The sequence below is a fragment of the Oncorhynchus gorbuscha genome, linkage group LG07 (genome assembly GCF_021184085.1).
Source record: "Oncorhynchus gorbuscha isolate QuinsamMale2020 ecotype Even-year linkage group LG07, OgorEven_v1.0, whole genome shotgun sequence".
NCBI classification, from domain to species: Eukaryota; Metazoa; Chordata; class Actinopteri; order Salmoniformes; family Salmonidae; genus Oncorhynchus; species Oncorhynchus gorbuscha.
The window spans coordinates 7,261,217-7,276,458 of record NC_060179.1 but is presented as its reverse complement, the minus strand read 5'-3'; positions in this window follow the sequence as shown (position 1 = coordinate 7,276,458).

Here is a 15,242-nt window from a genome sequence, read left to right as displayed (position 1 = left end):
AGATAGATAGCTAATTGTTTCCTAGATAGCATAATGAGTGGGTCATGTGGGAAAGAGGAGCACATTCATTTAGTATCAAGTGGTTCACATTGAAACACTTGAGAATCACCAAAGAACAATACCATTCCAAAAGACCTCTTTACAAATGAATACAAACAACAATGATTTATCATGAATGGGTTGAAAGGATGAATTTAACATTCAACATGTGATGTTCTTTTCAATGCCTTTAAGGCAACCTGGATAATGAAATAGACAGAGATTACCAAACTGAGATAGTAGTTTATAGTAATTAAGTCCATAGCATTTACATACATGATTGCGTAGCTGAAAGTGTCCGCCACCTCTGGAGACTTCCTGGAGACCGACGAGGTGGACAGCCCGGTTCGCACACGGCCCGTGACCTGGATAATGAAATAGACAGAGATTACCAAACTGAGATAGTAATTGAACTCTTCCACAGGTGACAACATGGTGAAACTATGCCTATAAAAAAAACGACTTGTCAAGAGAGTTAGAGAGTTTCTAAACCCAGAGGCACAACATCGCAAAACCTCTGGGACACTGTTGCAGGAATTAAATTCCTCTGTTTTAATACCCAATTAAAATCAAACACTCTGTCAATTCATAAGGATATGTATGACCCTTATTAGTATAAAAATGGACAGAGCCCAGTCTTAAAGTCAAACAGCAGCCTTTATTCACGAGAGCACTGCTCCTTACACATTTTACCACAGGTTATAAACTGAAAATGACGTCAGCGTTTTCTAAATGTTCCGTCTCTTCTTGACACTGGTAGAAAGGCTCTATAGCTCTCAAGCCTTCCCTCCTCGCCTAGAGCCAAGGTCAGCCAGTGTAGATAAGCATTCTAGCCAGTCTGGAGATATAGTTCATTCATTTCTAATTCTTGAATATTTTTACACACATTATATTCAGGACTAGGCTTAGAAAGAAAATTCATACATATACAGTAGCATAATAGTATTCTGATTAGTCAGTCCTGATTGAAATGTATACATAATTAGTCATTATTGATTTTTAAAAAAATCCCTTAACAGACACAGACCAGACTAGGCCAGGTTTTGGGGTTTGGAAAATCAAAAAGAGAAGGGAAAAAATTGTTCCTTAGGTTGTTCATTTTCTCTAAATCTACAACTTAGATACGAGCCAATGTCTTAAGAAGTTGAACATGTTGTGACTCCAACCTCGGGGAAAAGTAACAAATTGACATATTTTGATTTTTGTCCAAAAAAAACAACCTACTTTATATCCGCAGGAGCTGATGTGACAGAGCTGGGATGAGTGTGATGGTGTGTCTGTTTCCCTGAATGACAGACAATCATACGAGGACAGGGATAAATCTCAAAGCACCGGATCAATCTGGATGCTTCCACAAACACACACACAACGCAGCCTTTTCACCTCTATGAAAACAAAGTTATCAGGCCCTGAGAACCGAGCATTTGTCAGATCAACAGATACCATCTAGAGCTGTTAGGTCTAAAACCCCCATCTGCATAAGAAAAGTAGAATGCCATGTTGCTTACTCAATGTGTTTCAAGGAGATAATTAGCTGTAGTCTATTGTGATCGAAAAGGATTTCTGAGGTTTTCCCTTTTAACCTGAATCACAGAATCCAACGACATCAGAAACCTCTATGTATTTCTCTGAAACGACCAGGCCACCCTCGTCACAAAACTAGGCAACCTTGGATGTCGGTGCTGCTGTTGGCGGGCCGTGTGCGAACCGGGCTGTCCACCTCGTCGGTCTCCAGGAAGTCTCCAGAGGTGGCGGACATCTGAGACAGGTTACCGTGGGAACCGTGGGTGCTGCTCAACGACCGCTTGGCGAGAGGCGTCCTGGAAGGAGGGAGAGATAGGGAAGAGTTAACCTGACATCTCACATCATAGACTTTAAACATAGAGGATATCTAGTGTCTGGTGAGAGTACTGTAATCAATCAACATGAGCTCACATGGATGGATCCATAGCATTTACATACATGATTGCCCAATTCCGTAGCTGAAAGAGCAAATCGATGAATCCCATTAACATGAAATCAACATGTCCATTCGCATTCATGTGGAAATTGATAATGGCGTACTAATAATCAAAAGATGTAATACTAATCAATGGGCCCTGCTATAAGGACGGGCATATGGGCAGTCTATAGGATATAGGTCTATATTTAACCTCTGCTTCCCCCTCCCTGTCGTTGCTTCTGATCACGGGGAAGGATCGGGAGGAGAAGTAAAACCAACCAAGAACAAAGCATCTCTGTCATCCACTGTCTTTGTCACACTACACCATGACACCAGAGTCTAGAACAACCACTCATGAAAGGAAGGGCTGAAATAGGTGGAGTTAAGAACGGCCATCTTGGGCCTATTTTTATATCTGTAGCATCAGCAAAAGAGCTTAACAACTTTGATTTGAGTTTCGGTCAAGAGAGCTTTGCACTCTTGGCATTCTCTCAACCAGCTTCATGAGTTAGTCATCTGGAATATATATTTATACACAAGGTGTGCCTTGTGGAATTTCTTTCATTCTTAAAATCAGTTGTGTTGTGACAAGGTAGGGGTGGTATACAGAAGATAGCCCTATTTGGTAAAAGACCAAGTCCATATTATGGCAAAAACAGCTCAAATAAGCAAAGATAAACGACAGTCCATCATTACCTTAAGGCATGAAGGTTAGTCAATCCGGAAAATGTCAAGTACTTTAAGTTTCTTCAAGTGCAGTCGCAAAAAGCATCAAACACGATGATGTTGTGGGTGTGCTTTGCTGGTAACACTGTCAGTGATTTATTTAGAATTCAAGGCACGCTTAACCGGCATGGCTACCACAGCATTCTGCAGTGATACGCCATCTTTTCTGGTTTGGGCTTAGTGGGACAATAATTTGTTTTTCAACAGGACAATGACCCAACCCCCCCCCCGGCTGTTTAAGGGCTATTTGACCAAGAAGGAGAGTGATGGGGTGCTGCATCAGTTGACCTGGCCTCCACAATCACCCGACCTCAACCCCAATTGAGATGGTTTGGGATGAGTTGGACCACAGAGTGAAGGAAAAGCAGCCAACACGTGCTCAGCATATGTTGGGAACTCCTTCAAGACTGCTGGAAAACCCTTCCTCATGAAGCTGGTTGAGAGAATGCCAAGAGTGTGCTGTCCTCAAGGCAAAGGATGGTTACTTTTTGGTTACTACATGATTCCATAGTCTTGATGTTTTCACTATTATTCTACAATGTATACAAATAAAGACAAACCCTTGTATGTGTGTCCAAACGTTTTACTAGATATAGAGAGATCTCGATCTCTCTCCCTCTCTCTCAAGTCAAAATGAGGGGTGTTGTACAAAACTAAGGCATCAGCGATTGGATCATCGTTAACCAATCAGAGTCTCAAAACCAATGACACTGTGTGCAGCTCTCCCGGACGGTACTAACAGAAATAACATGAGAATATCATAATAATAATAATAATAATATAATAATAATAACCTTCCCAAGTTCTCTCACGTCACCCCGCTCCTCCGCTCTCTCCACTGGCTTCCAGTTGAAGCTCGCATCCGCTACAAGACCATGGTGCTTGCCTACGGAGCTGTGAGGGGAACGGCACCTCAGTACCTCCAGGCTCTGATCAGGCCCTACACCCAAATAAGGGCACTGCGTTCATCCACCTCTGGCCTGCTCGCCTCCCTACCACTGAGGAAGTACAGTTCCCGCTCAGCTCAGTCAAAACTGTTCGCTGCTCTGGCTCCCCAATGGTGGAACAAACTCCCTCACGACGCCAGGACAGCGGAGTCAATCACCACCTTCCGGAGACACCTGAAACCCCACCTCTTTAAGGAATACCTAGGATAGGATAAAGTAATCCTTCTCACCCCCCTCCCCCCTTAAAATATTTAGATGCACTATTGTAAAGTGGTTGTTCCACTGGATGTCATAAGGTGAATGCACCAATTTGTAAGTCGCTCTGGATAAGAGCGTCTGCTAAATGACTTAAATGTAAATGTAAATGTAAATATCCGCTTCAGCTAAGCTTCCCAGGAAAACAAGCAAGCATGCAAAAAAAAGCCTACGTTAACATATGTAGGTTAAGAAACAAGGTTCATGACGTGAATAACTTGCTAGTAACAGATGACTCGTATTTTCTCTGAAACTCACCTAGACCTTTGATGATATAGTGGTAGCAATACAAGGTTGTAACATCTACAGAAAAGACAAATGCCAGTGGTGGAAGTGTTGTTGTTTATATTTAGAACCACATTCATGTAAAGCTTAGAGGGGATCTGATGTTAAACACAGTTGAAGTAATATGGCTACAGGTTCATCTGCTTCACCTAAATCCCATTATTGTGGGAAGCTGCTATAGACCACCAAGTGCTAACAGTCAGTATCTGGATAACGTGTGAAATTCTTCATAATGTATGTGATATCAAAATAGAGGTATATTTTCTGGGTGATTTAAATATTGACTGGCTTCCATCAAGCTGCCCCACTCAAGAAAAAGCTTCAAACTGTAAGCAGTTCCTGTAACCTGGATCAGGTTATCACTCAACCTACAAGCACAGGAATTAAATCATCAACATGTATTGATAACATCTTTACTAAGGCTGCAGAAATTAGCTTTACAGCAGTATCCAAATCCATTGGTTGTAGTGATCACAATATAGCAGCCATATCTAGGAGAACCAAAGTTCCAGACACTGGGCCTAATATAGTGTATAAGAGGTCATACAAGAAGTTTGTAGTGATTCCTATGTTGTTGATGTAAACAATATTTGTTGGTCTGTGGTTTGTAATGAGGATCAAACAGACATTGCACTTGATACATGTATGACATGGCTTATCCCAGTTACTGATAAGGATGCACCCATTATGTAAATGACTGTAAAAACTGTTAAATCCCTGTGGATTGATGAGAAATTGAAAAATGTTATGGCTGAGAGGAATGAGGCAAAAGGAATGTCAAATAAGTCTGGCAGCACAACCGATTGGCAAACATACTGCAAATTGAGAAACCATGTGACGAATCTAAATAAAAAGAGGAAACCATAGTATGAAACAAAGATAAATGAGAAAGAACGATAATAAAAAGCTTAGGAGCATCTTCAATTACATTTTTGGAAAAAACGCAAACTCAGCTCCATAATTCAATTTAGCTCCATCCTTCATTGAATCAGATTGTCCATTCATTAGAAAACCCACTGATATTGCCAACTACTTTAATTATTTTTTCATTGGTAAGATTAGCAAATTTAGGTATATATCTGACCAAATTATGAAAGACTAGAAATGTAATTTTGAATTCCGTAAAGTGAGTGTGGAAGGTGTAAAAAAAAAAGTATAGTTGTCAACAATGACAAGCCAACGGGGTCTGACAAATTGGATGGAAAATGACTGAGGATAATAGCAGACGATATTACCACTCCTATTTGCCATATCTTCAATTTAAGCCTACTGGAAAGTGTGTGCTGTCAGGCCTGGAGGGAAGCAAAGGTCATTCCACTACCTAAGAATAGTAAAGCCCCCTTTACTGGCTCAAATAGCCAACCAATCAGCATGTTAACAACCCTTTAGTAAACTTTTGGAAACAATAGTGTTTGACCAGATACAATGTTATTTTACAGTAAACAAATTCACAACAGACTTTCAGCATGGTTATATGGAAGGACATTCAACAAGCACAGGACTTACACAAATGACTGATGATTGGCTGAGAGGAATTGATGATAAAAAAGATTATGGGGGGTGTTTTCTTAGAATTCAGTGTGACTTTTGACATTATCGATCATAATCTGCTGCTGTAAAAACATATGTGTTATTGCTTTACAACCCCTGTTATATTGTGGATAAAGAGTTATCTGTCTAACAGAACACAGATGGTGTTCTTTAATGGAAGCCACTCCAACATAAGGTAGAATCAGGAATTCCCCAGGGCAGCTGTTTAGGCCCCTTACTTTTTCAATCTTTACTAATGACATGCTACTGGCTTTGACTAGTGTGTCTATGTATGTGTATGTGTCTCAACACTATACGGGTCAGATACTGGATAGTAGACAAGTTCAATATGAGGGTTTCAGCATGAAATATCCTTTATATATTTCTTTCATTATGTGAATTTGTGTATTTGTTGTCAATATTTGATGTCAAAATGGTGGCTGTAAATAGCTGGAAGAGTTGCAGAGTTAATTGAAAATAATACCATTGTTGATTAGATGCTTCTTTCATTAATTAGGCTATTTTCACTTGAACCATATGGTCAATCTACTAGAAACGAAATTGACCTTTTGTCATGTTGAAGTTCCACCCACCATTTTCTTTTAAAGGAAAATTGTTGGCGGAACTTCAACACTTCAAAAGGTCACTAACACCTGTCAAAAGGGATAAAGAAAGTTTTAGCTGTGAAACTAAATAACTGTGAAATTATGTCTACAGAATGTTCCGGATGTTAAATGTATGTTAAAAAAAGACATTTATACTGAGCAAAAATAAAACGCAACATGATTTTACAGTTCAATGATTTTACAGTTCATATAAGGTAAATCAGTCAATTAAAATAAATTAGGTCCTAATCTATGGATTTCATATGACTGGGCAGGGGCGCAGCGATGAGTGGCACCAGTTTTCCCCCACAAAAGGGATTTATTACAGACTGAAAGATTTATCAGTTTCATCAGCTGTCTGGGTGGCCGTCTCAAATGCTGACCAAAATGCACGCGTCTGTCCGCGTGGGCCATCGCACACAACTTGATTTTGTTCACCCACACCAGAAGCGATCAGGACACGTGGGTTGAAATATCAAAACTCTGAACCAATTATATCAATATGGGGACAGGTCAAAAAGCATTCAACATTTATGGGAATTTAGCTAGCTAGCTTGCTGTTGCTAGATAATTTGTCCTGGTATATAAACATTGGGTTGTAATTTTACCTGAAATGCACAAGGTCCTCTACTCCGACAATTAATCCACAGATAAAACGGTAAACCAGATTTGTTTCTCGTCATCTCTCCTTCCTTCAGGCTTCTTTTTCTTCTTTGGACTTAATATGCCGGTTGGTAACCAACTTTACAGCATTACTACAACCGACCGGAGTGTGGACCTAAGTTCATCTTTCAGTCACCCACATGGGTATAACCAATGAGGAGATGGCACGTCGGTGTATGCTCCTAAAAACCAATGAGGAGATGCAAGAGGCAGGACCAATTTCTATTTTAGTACAGCCATATTCTCTAAAATGATGTTGGAGGCAGCTTATGGTAGATAAATGAACATTAAATCCTCTGGCAACAGCTCTGGTGGCCATTCCTGCAGTCAGCATGCCATTTGCACTCTCCCTCAAAACTTGAGACATCTGAGGCATTACGTTGTGTGACAAAACTGCACATTTTAGAGGGGCATTTAATTTTCCCCAGCACAAGGTGCACCTGTGCAACGATCATGCTGCTTAATCAGCTTCTTGATATTCCACACCTGTCAGGTGGATGGATTATCTTGGCAAACGAGAAATGTTCACTAACAGGAAGTAAAGACATTCGTGCACAACATTTGAGAGAAATAAGGTTTTTCTAATTATTTACAACATTACATTTACATTTAAGTCATTTAGCATACGCTCTTTTCCAGAGCGACTTACAAAAACTATATTTTATTTCAGCTCATGAAACATAGGACCAAGATTTTACATGTTACATTTATATTTTTGTTCAGTATATATCAAACACGAACATGAAAGTCATCATTACCCAAATATGTTGCAATACAAATTGAGAGTCTACATAACATGCGCCAGGAGAAACCAATGGTCATTTATCCCTAAAACACTTAATCAGAGTAGTTAGGCCTGAAATGACTGAAAAAGCAGAGATTTGACTAAATCAGTATATATTTGACTGAAACTACAAAGATTTAACTGAAACAGACGAGATTTTACCAAAAGAGTAGAGATTTGACTGAAGTGTAATCTGGAAAGGCACATAGTTTCCTGCCTTGTGATGACAGAAAAAGAGAAGGGGGAAAAAGTCCAATGTAAATAGGTCTATAATCAATCTCCACAATAAACTTCCTGTCCCAGTCCCACTGGGGAGGAGAGAAAATAATCCAGGATCAGAGCAGGCAGCGCTGTCCAGCTAAACGGGCCGGGTCTGAAACGGCACCCTATTCCCTATATAGTAGACTAATTTTGAACAAAGTTCTATTGGAGCTCCCTAAGGGCCCTTGGTTGGTAATCCCAGTGACGCCATTCCCCCAGGCTGTCAACGTCCTCTCTCCTCTCTGCCTAACAATGGAGATGTCTAGAGACCAGGGGGTCTCTCCTCTCTGCCTAACAATGGAGATGTCTAGAGACCAGGAGGTCTCTCCTCTCTGCCTAACAATGGAGATGTCTAGAGACCAGGGGGTCTCTCTCCTCTCTGCCTAACAATGGAGATGTCTAGAGACCAGGAGGTCTCTCCTCTCTGCCTAACAATGGAGATGTCTAGAGACCAGGGGGTCTCTCTCCTCTCTGCCTAACAATGGAGATGGCTAGAGACCAGGGGTCTCTCTCCTCTCTGCCTAACAATGGAGATGTCTAGAGACCAGGGGGTCTCTCTCCTCTCTGCCTAACAATGGAGATGTCTAGAGACCAGGGGTCTCTCTCCTCTGCCTAACAATGGAGATGTCTAGAGACCAGGGGGTCTCTCTCCTCTCTGCCTAACAATGGAGATGTCTAGAGACCAGGGGGTCTCTCTCCTCTCTGCCTAACAATGGAGATGTCTAGAGACCAGGAGGTCTCTCCTCTCTGCCTAACAATGGAGATGTCTAGAGACCAGGGGGTCTCTCTCCTCTCTGCCTAACAATGGAGATGTCTAGAGACCAGGGGGTCTCTCTCCTCTCTGCCTAACAATGGAGATGTCTAGAGACCAGGGGGTCTCTCTCCTCTCTGCCTAACAATGGAGATGTCTAGAGACCAGGGGGTCTCGCCTGCCTGCCTGCCTGCGTCCCTGTTTAATTTGGGTGGAAGAAGAAGGGAATTACAAACCAATGCAGGCCAGCAGCTCTCCTTAGCATCGTCTTAACATCACACTACTGCTTTTTTACATCTATGTAACATTGCAAAAATCAGAAACGGTCTGCCCCAAAATGATGCAGAAAAATGTATCCATGCTTTTGTTACTTTTAAGGTTAGACTACTGCAATACTCTACTTTCCGGCTACCCGGATAAAGCACCAAATAATGTTCAGTTAGTGCTAAAAAAAACTAAATGTGATCCTATTACTCCAGTGCTAGCCTCCCTACACTGGCTTCCTGTTAAGGCAAGGGCCTAACCTACAAAGCATTACATGGGCTTGCTCCTACCTATCTCTCTGATTTGGTCCTGCTGTACATACCTAGACGTATCCTACGGTCACAAGACGCAGGCCTCCTAATTGTCCCTAGAATTTCTAAGCAAACAGCTGGAGGCAGGGCTTTCTCCTATAGAGCTCCATTTTTATGGAATGGTCTGCCTACCCATGTGAGAGACGCAGACTCAGTCTCAACCTTTAAGTCTTTACTGAAGACTCATCTCTTCAGTGGGTCATATGACTGAGTGTAGTCTGTATTATGTAGATTGATGAGGAAAAAATGTAATTTAATACATTTTAGAATAAGGCTGTAATGTTGCAAAAATCTGGAAAAAGGTCAGGGGTCTGAATACTTTCCGAATACACTGTAATTATAAATATGGCATCAAAATGTTAAATCTGAGAATGAGCTCGCCCGTGGTGGTTAGCGAACCCTCAACATTCTGGCCCGTAGCCCTCCGTGGGATCGACTGTGCCACAAAAGAATGCTGAAGTGGCAAAGTTGTTATCCACGTTTATAAACACAGGGTCGCTAGTTATTATTTGTGGTCATAAACATTATTTTCAGTTAACTCTATGAGGGGGAGGGTGTTCAATTTATTTGACAGTACAAGAGGGTCATGTGAAAATATTTTTAAAGTTGAGGAGGGGGGGTGAATATTTGTATGACACTGAGTTGGACCAGCCCCCCCCAGTAAATTGGACCAGCCCCCCCAGTAAATTGGACCAGCCCCCCCAGTAAATTGGACTAGCCCCCCAGTAAATTGGACCAGCCCCCCAGTAAATTGGACCAGCCCCCCAGTAAATTGGACTAGCCCCCCAGTAAATTGGACCAGCCCCCCCCAGTAAATTGGACCAGCCCCCCAGTAAATTGGACCAGCCCCCCAGTAAATTGGACCAGCCCCCCCCAGTAAATTGGACTAGCCCCCCAGTAAATTGGACTAGCCCCCCCAGTAAATTGGACCAGCCCCCCAGTAAATTGGACCAGCCCCTCCAGTAAATTGGACTAGCCCCCTAGTAAATTGGACCAGCCACCCCAGTAAATTAGACCAGCCCCCCAGTAAATTGGACCAGCCCCCCAGTAAATTGGACCAGCCCCCCAGTAAATTGGACCAGCCCCCCAGTAAATTGGACCAGCCACCCCAGTAAATTAGACCAGCCCCCCAGTAAATTGGACCAGCCCCCCAGTAAATTGGACCAGCCCCTCCAGTAAATTGGACCAGCCCCCAGTAAATTGGACCAGCCACCCCAGTAAATTAGACCAGCCACCCCAGTAAATTAGACCAGCCACCCCAGTAAATTAGACCAGCCACCCCAGTAAATTAGACCAGCCACCCCAGTAAATTAGACTAGCCCCTCCAAGTAATTTCCGAGCTGTCCAGTATTGAGATAAAAAAAATTAAAAAAACGCATAAAGATGATCATATAACTAAGGAAAGTGTTTTGTTCATAATAACACGTGTTTTAATATATATTTTTAATGTATTTATTCAAGCCTTTATTTAACTAGGTAAGTCAGTTAAGAACAAATTCTTATTTACAATGACGGCCTACCCCGGCCAAACCCGGACGACGCTGGGCCAATCACGGCCGGTTGTGATACAGCCTGGAATCGAACCAGGGGCTGCAGTGACGCCTCTAGCACAGCCTTAGACCGCTGTGCCACTCGGGAGCCACATTATCTTTGACAATCAAATAAAGTTATAATTATTATTATTCAATACGCATGTTCAACATTTTTCTTGAAAACATGTATTTTTGTTGACATCACACTTTCTCTCTAAAGCTGTAGCTAGCACCTTGCAAATGACAACAGTAGGATTACAATGTGTTGATAGGCTACATTAAAGGGAACATATCTATTTGTATGAGTTATTACGGTAATATTTATTTATTTATTTTATTTCACCTTTATTTAACCAGGTAGGCTAGTTGAGAACAAGTTCTCATTTGCAACTGCGACCTGGCCAAGAATAAAGCACAGCAGTGTGAACAGACAACACAGAGTTACACATGGAGTAAACAATTAACAAGTCAATAACACAGTAGAAAAAAATGGGCAGTCTATATACAATGTGTGCAAAAGGCATGAGGAGGTAGGCGAATAATACAATTTTGCAGATTAACACTGGAGTGATAAATGATCAGATGGTCATGTACAGGTAGAGATATTGGTGTGCAAAAGAGCAGAAAAGTAAATAAGTAAAAAACAGTATAAAAACATGGGAATGGGGTACATGGGGTATGGGAATGAGGTAGGTGAAAATGGGTGGGCTATTTACCTATAGACTATGTACAGCTGCAGCGATCGGTTAGCTGCTCGGATAGCTGATGTTTGAAGTTGGTGAGGGAGATAAAAGTCTCCAACTTCAGCGATTTTTGCAGTTCGTTCCAGTCACAGGCAGCAGAGTACTGGAACGAAAGGCGGCCAAATGAGGTGTTGGCTTTAGGGATGATCAGTGAGATACACCTGCTGGAGCGCGTGCTACGGATGGGTGTTGCCATCGTGACCAGTGAACTGAGATAAGGCGGAGCTTTACCTAGCATGGACTTGTAGATGACCTGGAGCCAGTGGGTCTGGCGACGAATATGTAGTGAGGGCCAGCCGACTAGAGCATACAAGTCGCAGTGGTGGGTGGTATAAGGTGCTTTAGTGACAAAACGGATGGCACTGTGATAGACTGCATCCAGTTTGCTGAGTAGAGTGTTGGAAGCCATTTTGTAGATGACATCGCCGAAGTCGAGGATCGGTAGGATAGTCAGTTTTACTAGGGTAAGCTTGGCGGCGTGAGTGAAGGAGGCTTTGTTGCGGAATAGAAAGCCGACTCTTGATTTGATTTTCGATTGGAGATGTTTGATGTGAGTCTGGAAGGAGAGTTTGCAGTCTAGCCAGACACCTAGGTACTTATAGATGTCCACATATTCAAGGTCGGAACCATCCAGGGTGGTGATGCTAGTCGGGCATGCAGGTGCAGGCAGCGATCGGTTGAAAAGCATGCATTTGGTTTTACTCGCGTTTAAGAGCAGTTGGAGGCCACGGAAGGAGTGCTGTATGGCATTGAAGCTCGTTTGGAGGTTAGATAGCACAGTGTCCAATGACGGGCCAAAAGTATATAGAATGGTGTCGTCTGCGTAGAGGTGGATCAGGGAATCGCCCGCAGCAAGAGCAACATCATTGATATATACAGAGAAAAGAGTCTGCCCGAGAATTGAACCCTGTGGCACCCCCATAGAGACTGCCAGAGGACCGGACAGCATGCCCTCCGATTTGACACACTGAACTCTGTCTGCAAAGTAATTGGTGAACCAGGCAAGGCAGTCATCCGAAACACCGGGGCTATTGAGTCTGCCGATAAGAATATGATGGTTGACAGAGTCGAAAGCCTTGGCGAGGTCGATGAAGACGGCTGCACAGTACTGTCTTTTATCGATGGCGGTTATGATATCGTTTAGTACCTTGAGTGTAGCTGAGGTGCACCCGTGACCGGCTCGGAAACCAGATTGCACAGCGGAGAAGGTACGGTGGGATTCGAGATGGTCAGTGACCTGTTTGTTGACTTGGCTTTCGAAGACCTTAGATAGGCAGGGCAGGATGGATATAGGTCTATAACAGTTTGGGTCCAGGGTGTCTCCCCCCTTTGAAGAGGGGGATGACTGCGGCAGCTTTCCAATCCTTGGGGATCTCAGACGATATGAAAGAGAGGTTGAACAGGCTGGTAATAATAATATAATAATATAATAATATATAATATATGCCATTTAGCAGACGCTTTTATCCAAAGCGACTTACAGTCATGTGTGCATACATTCTACGTATGGGTGGTCCCGGGGATCGAACCCACTACCCTGGCGTTACAAGCGCCATGCTCTACCAACTGAGCTACAGAAGGACCCCTGTCGCAACAGGGGTTGCGACAATGGCGGCAGATAGTTTCAGAAATAGAGGGTCCAGATTGTCAAGCCCAGCTGATTTGTACGGGTCCAGGTTTTGCAGCTCTTTCAGAACATCTGCTATCTGGATTTGGGTAAAGGAGAACCTGGGGAGGCTTGGGCGAGGAGCTGCGGAGGGGGGGCAGAGCTGTTGGCCGAGGTTGGAGTAGCCAGGCGGAAGGCATGGCCAGCCGTTGAGAAGTGCTTATTGAAGTTTTCGATAATCATGGATTTATCGGTGGAGACCGTGTTACCTAGCCTCAGTCCAGTGGGCAGCTGGGAGGAGGTGCTCTTGTTCTCCATGGACTTCACAGTGTCCCAGAACTTTTTGGAGTAGGAGCTACAGGATGCAAACTTGAATATGAACACGTCTATGTATTATAAACACTTTTGTGGTTATATGCGGACAACATTTTACTCCAAATCTCCTGGATATCCTCATCCATAAGATCTGACCTAAGTGTCCAGAAATGTCTGAATCATGCAGCCAAAAAGTAATTCCATTGCTGAGATAAAATGCATTTCCTTTGTATTTCCCCCCAATATTTAACCAAAAATCACATCGTTTTATATAGAAATATCCACTTCTTCACCTCTGTAGGTGCCTATATGCGAGCGATGGTTCAGTCAAGCTAAGAGTCGCCGCCAGTTACTATTTCATCAAATAGGCTAGAGCAGCCTGGCCCACTCACCTGCTGTGCGCCCTGAAACATTACACCTTGTAAAATCCCCGCACAACAGAATCAATGCGTCTTTCCCAAAGCCTCTCTGTCTGAGCAGCTACTAAAACTTCCCCAAAATTGTGATTTTTGTAGGACGTCCGCCTCTCGGCTCACTCTCCGGGCACGAATATCCTCCTCCTCTTCTCACGTGACTCAGTGGGCAACTTGTGATTGGTTGGTCTAGGCGACTTGTGAAGAATAGGTTTTGGGTCCCATCCCCTCCCCTAACATCAGGTGTCTTATGTTTTTGTGTGTCGTGACTCAATTGGTCTCGTCTAACTGGTGTATCACTAAGTGTCTAATTAAACTGAACAATATGGATGGAGGGTGAAAGAGGCATAGTTGAATTTCCTCCACAACAAAAACCATTATGGTAGCCTATATAACCTACACTCGAATAGTCCAGGATTTCCCAAACACGGTCCTGGGGCAACCCCTGGGTGTACATTTTGGTTTTTGCCCTAGCTCTACACAGCTCATTCATATGTTTAACTCATCATCAAGCTTTGATTATTTGAAGGGGGTCTGGACCGAGTATGGGAGACCCTGATACAGACCTATATGGTGAAGGATTCAGAATAAATAAAAAAACATTGTTATCTGGTATATAACTATATATTTCAAATGTATTATGCACAATTATTTGTTTTATTCAGTTATATGGTGCAGGGCTACAATAAATTAATGTTGTATGAATTGGCTACATAAAAATAACAAATAAAAATACTTTTATTGGTGTGGTAGATCTGATCTCAATGCTTTAGGTCTAATGCCCATTTCATTCAGCTAAAAGAAGAAGAATTGGAGAAGAACCCACAGTATGTACCGTATAACAGCGTGGTCTTGGTCTAGCCAGCATTGGCTGAGAATGACACCTAGTGAGCAGAATAAAACGGTTGAAATATTGGTTGAGTTTTTCCTGGTTCATAGTAGCCTTTTAATCCACCAGGTGGCAGACGTGTGCTGACAACACTGCACTCATAAAAATGGCTGTTTAAAAAAAAAATGTATTTGTTTATTTATTTAACTAGGCAAGTCAGTTAAGAGCAAATTATTATTTACAATGATAGCCTGTGTAGAGAAGATCAACACTAATGTATCATGGGTAAATTGTGACTGGATGATCTACAATTAAGAATGAGCAGTTATTTATGATGCAAGGTTGTTTGTAGATCTGTCAGTTGGCTGTAGGCCTATGTGACATGTGTGTTGAAGAGCGCCCATCACCTCAGACACTTCCTTTTGTTTAACAGAACAACAA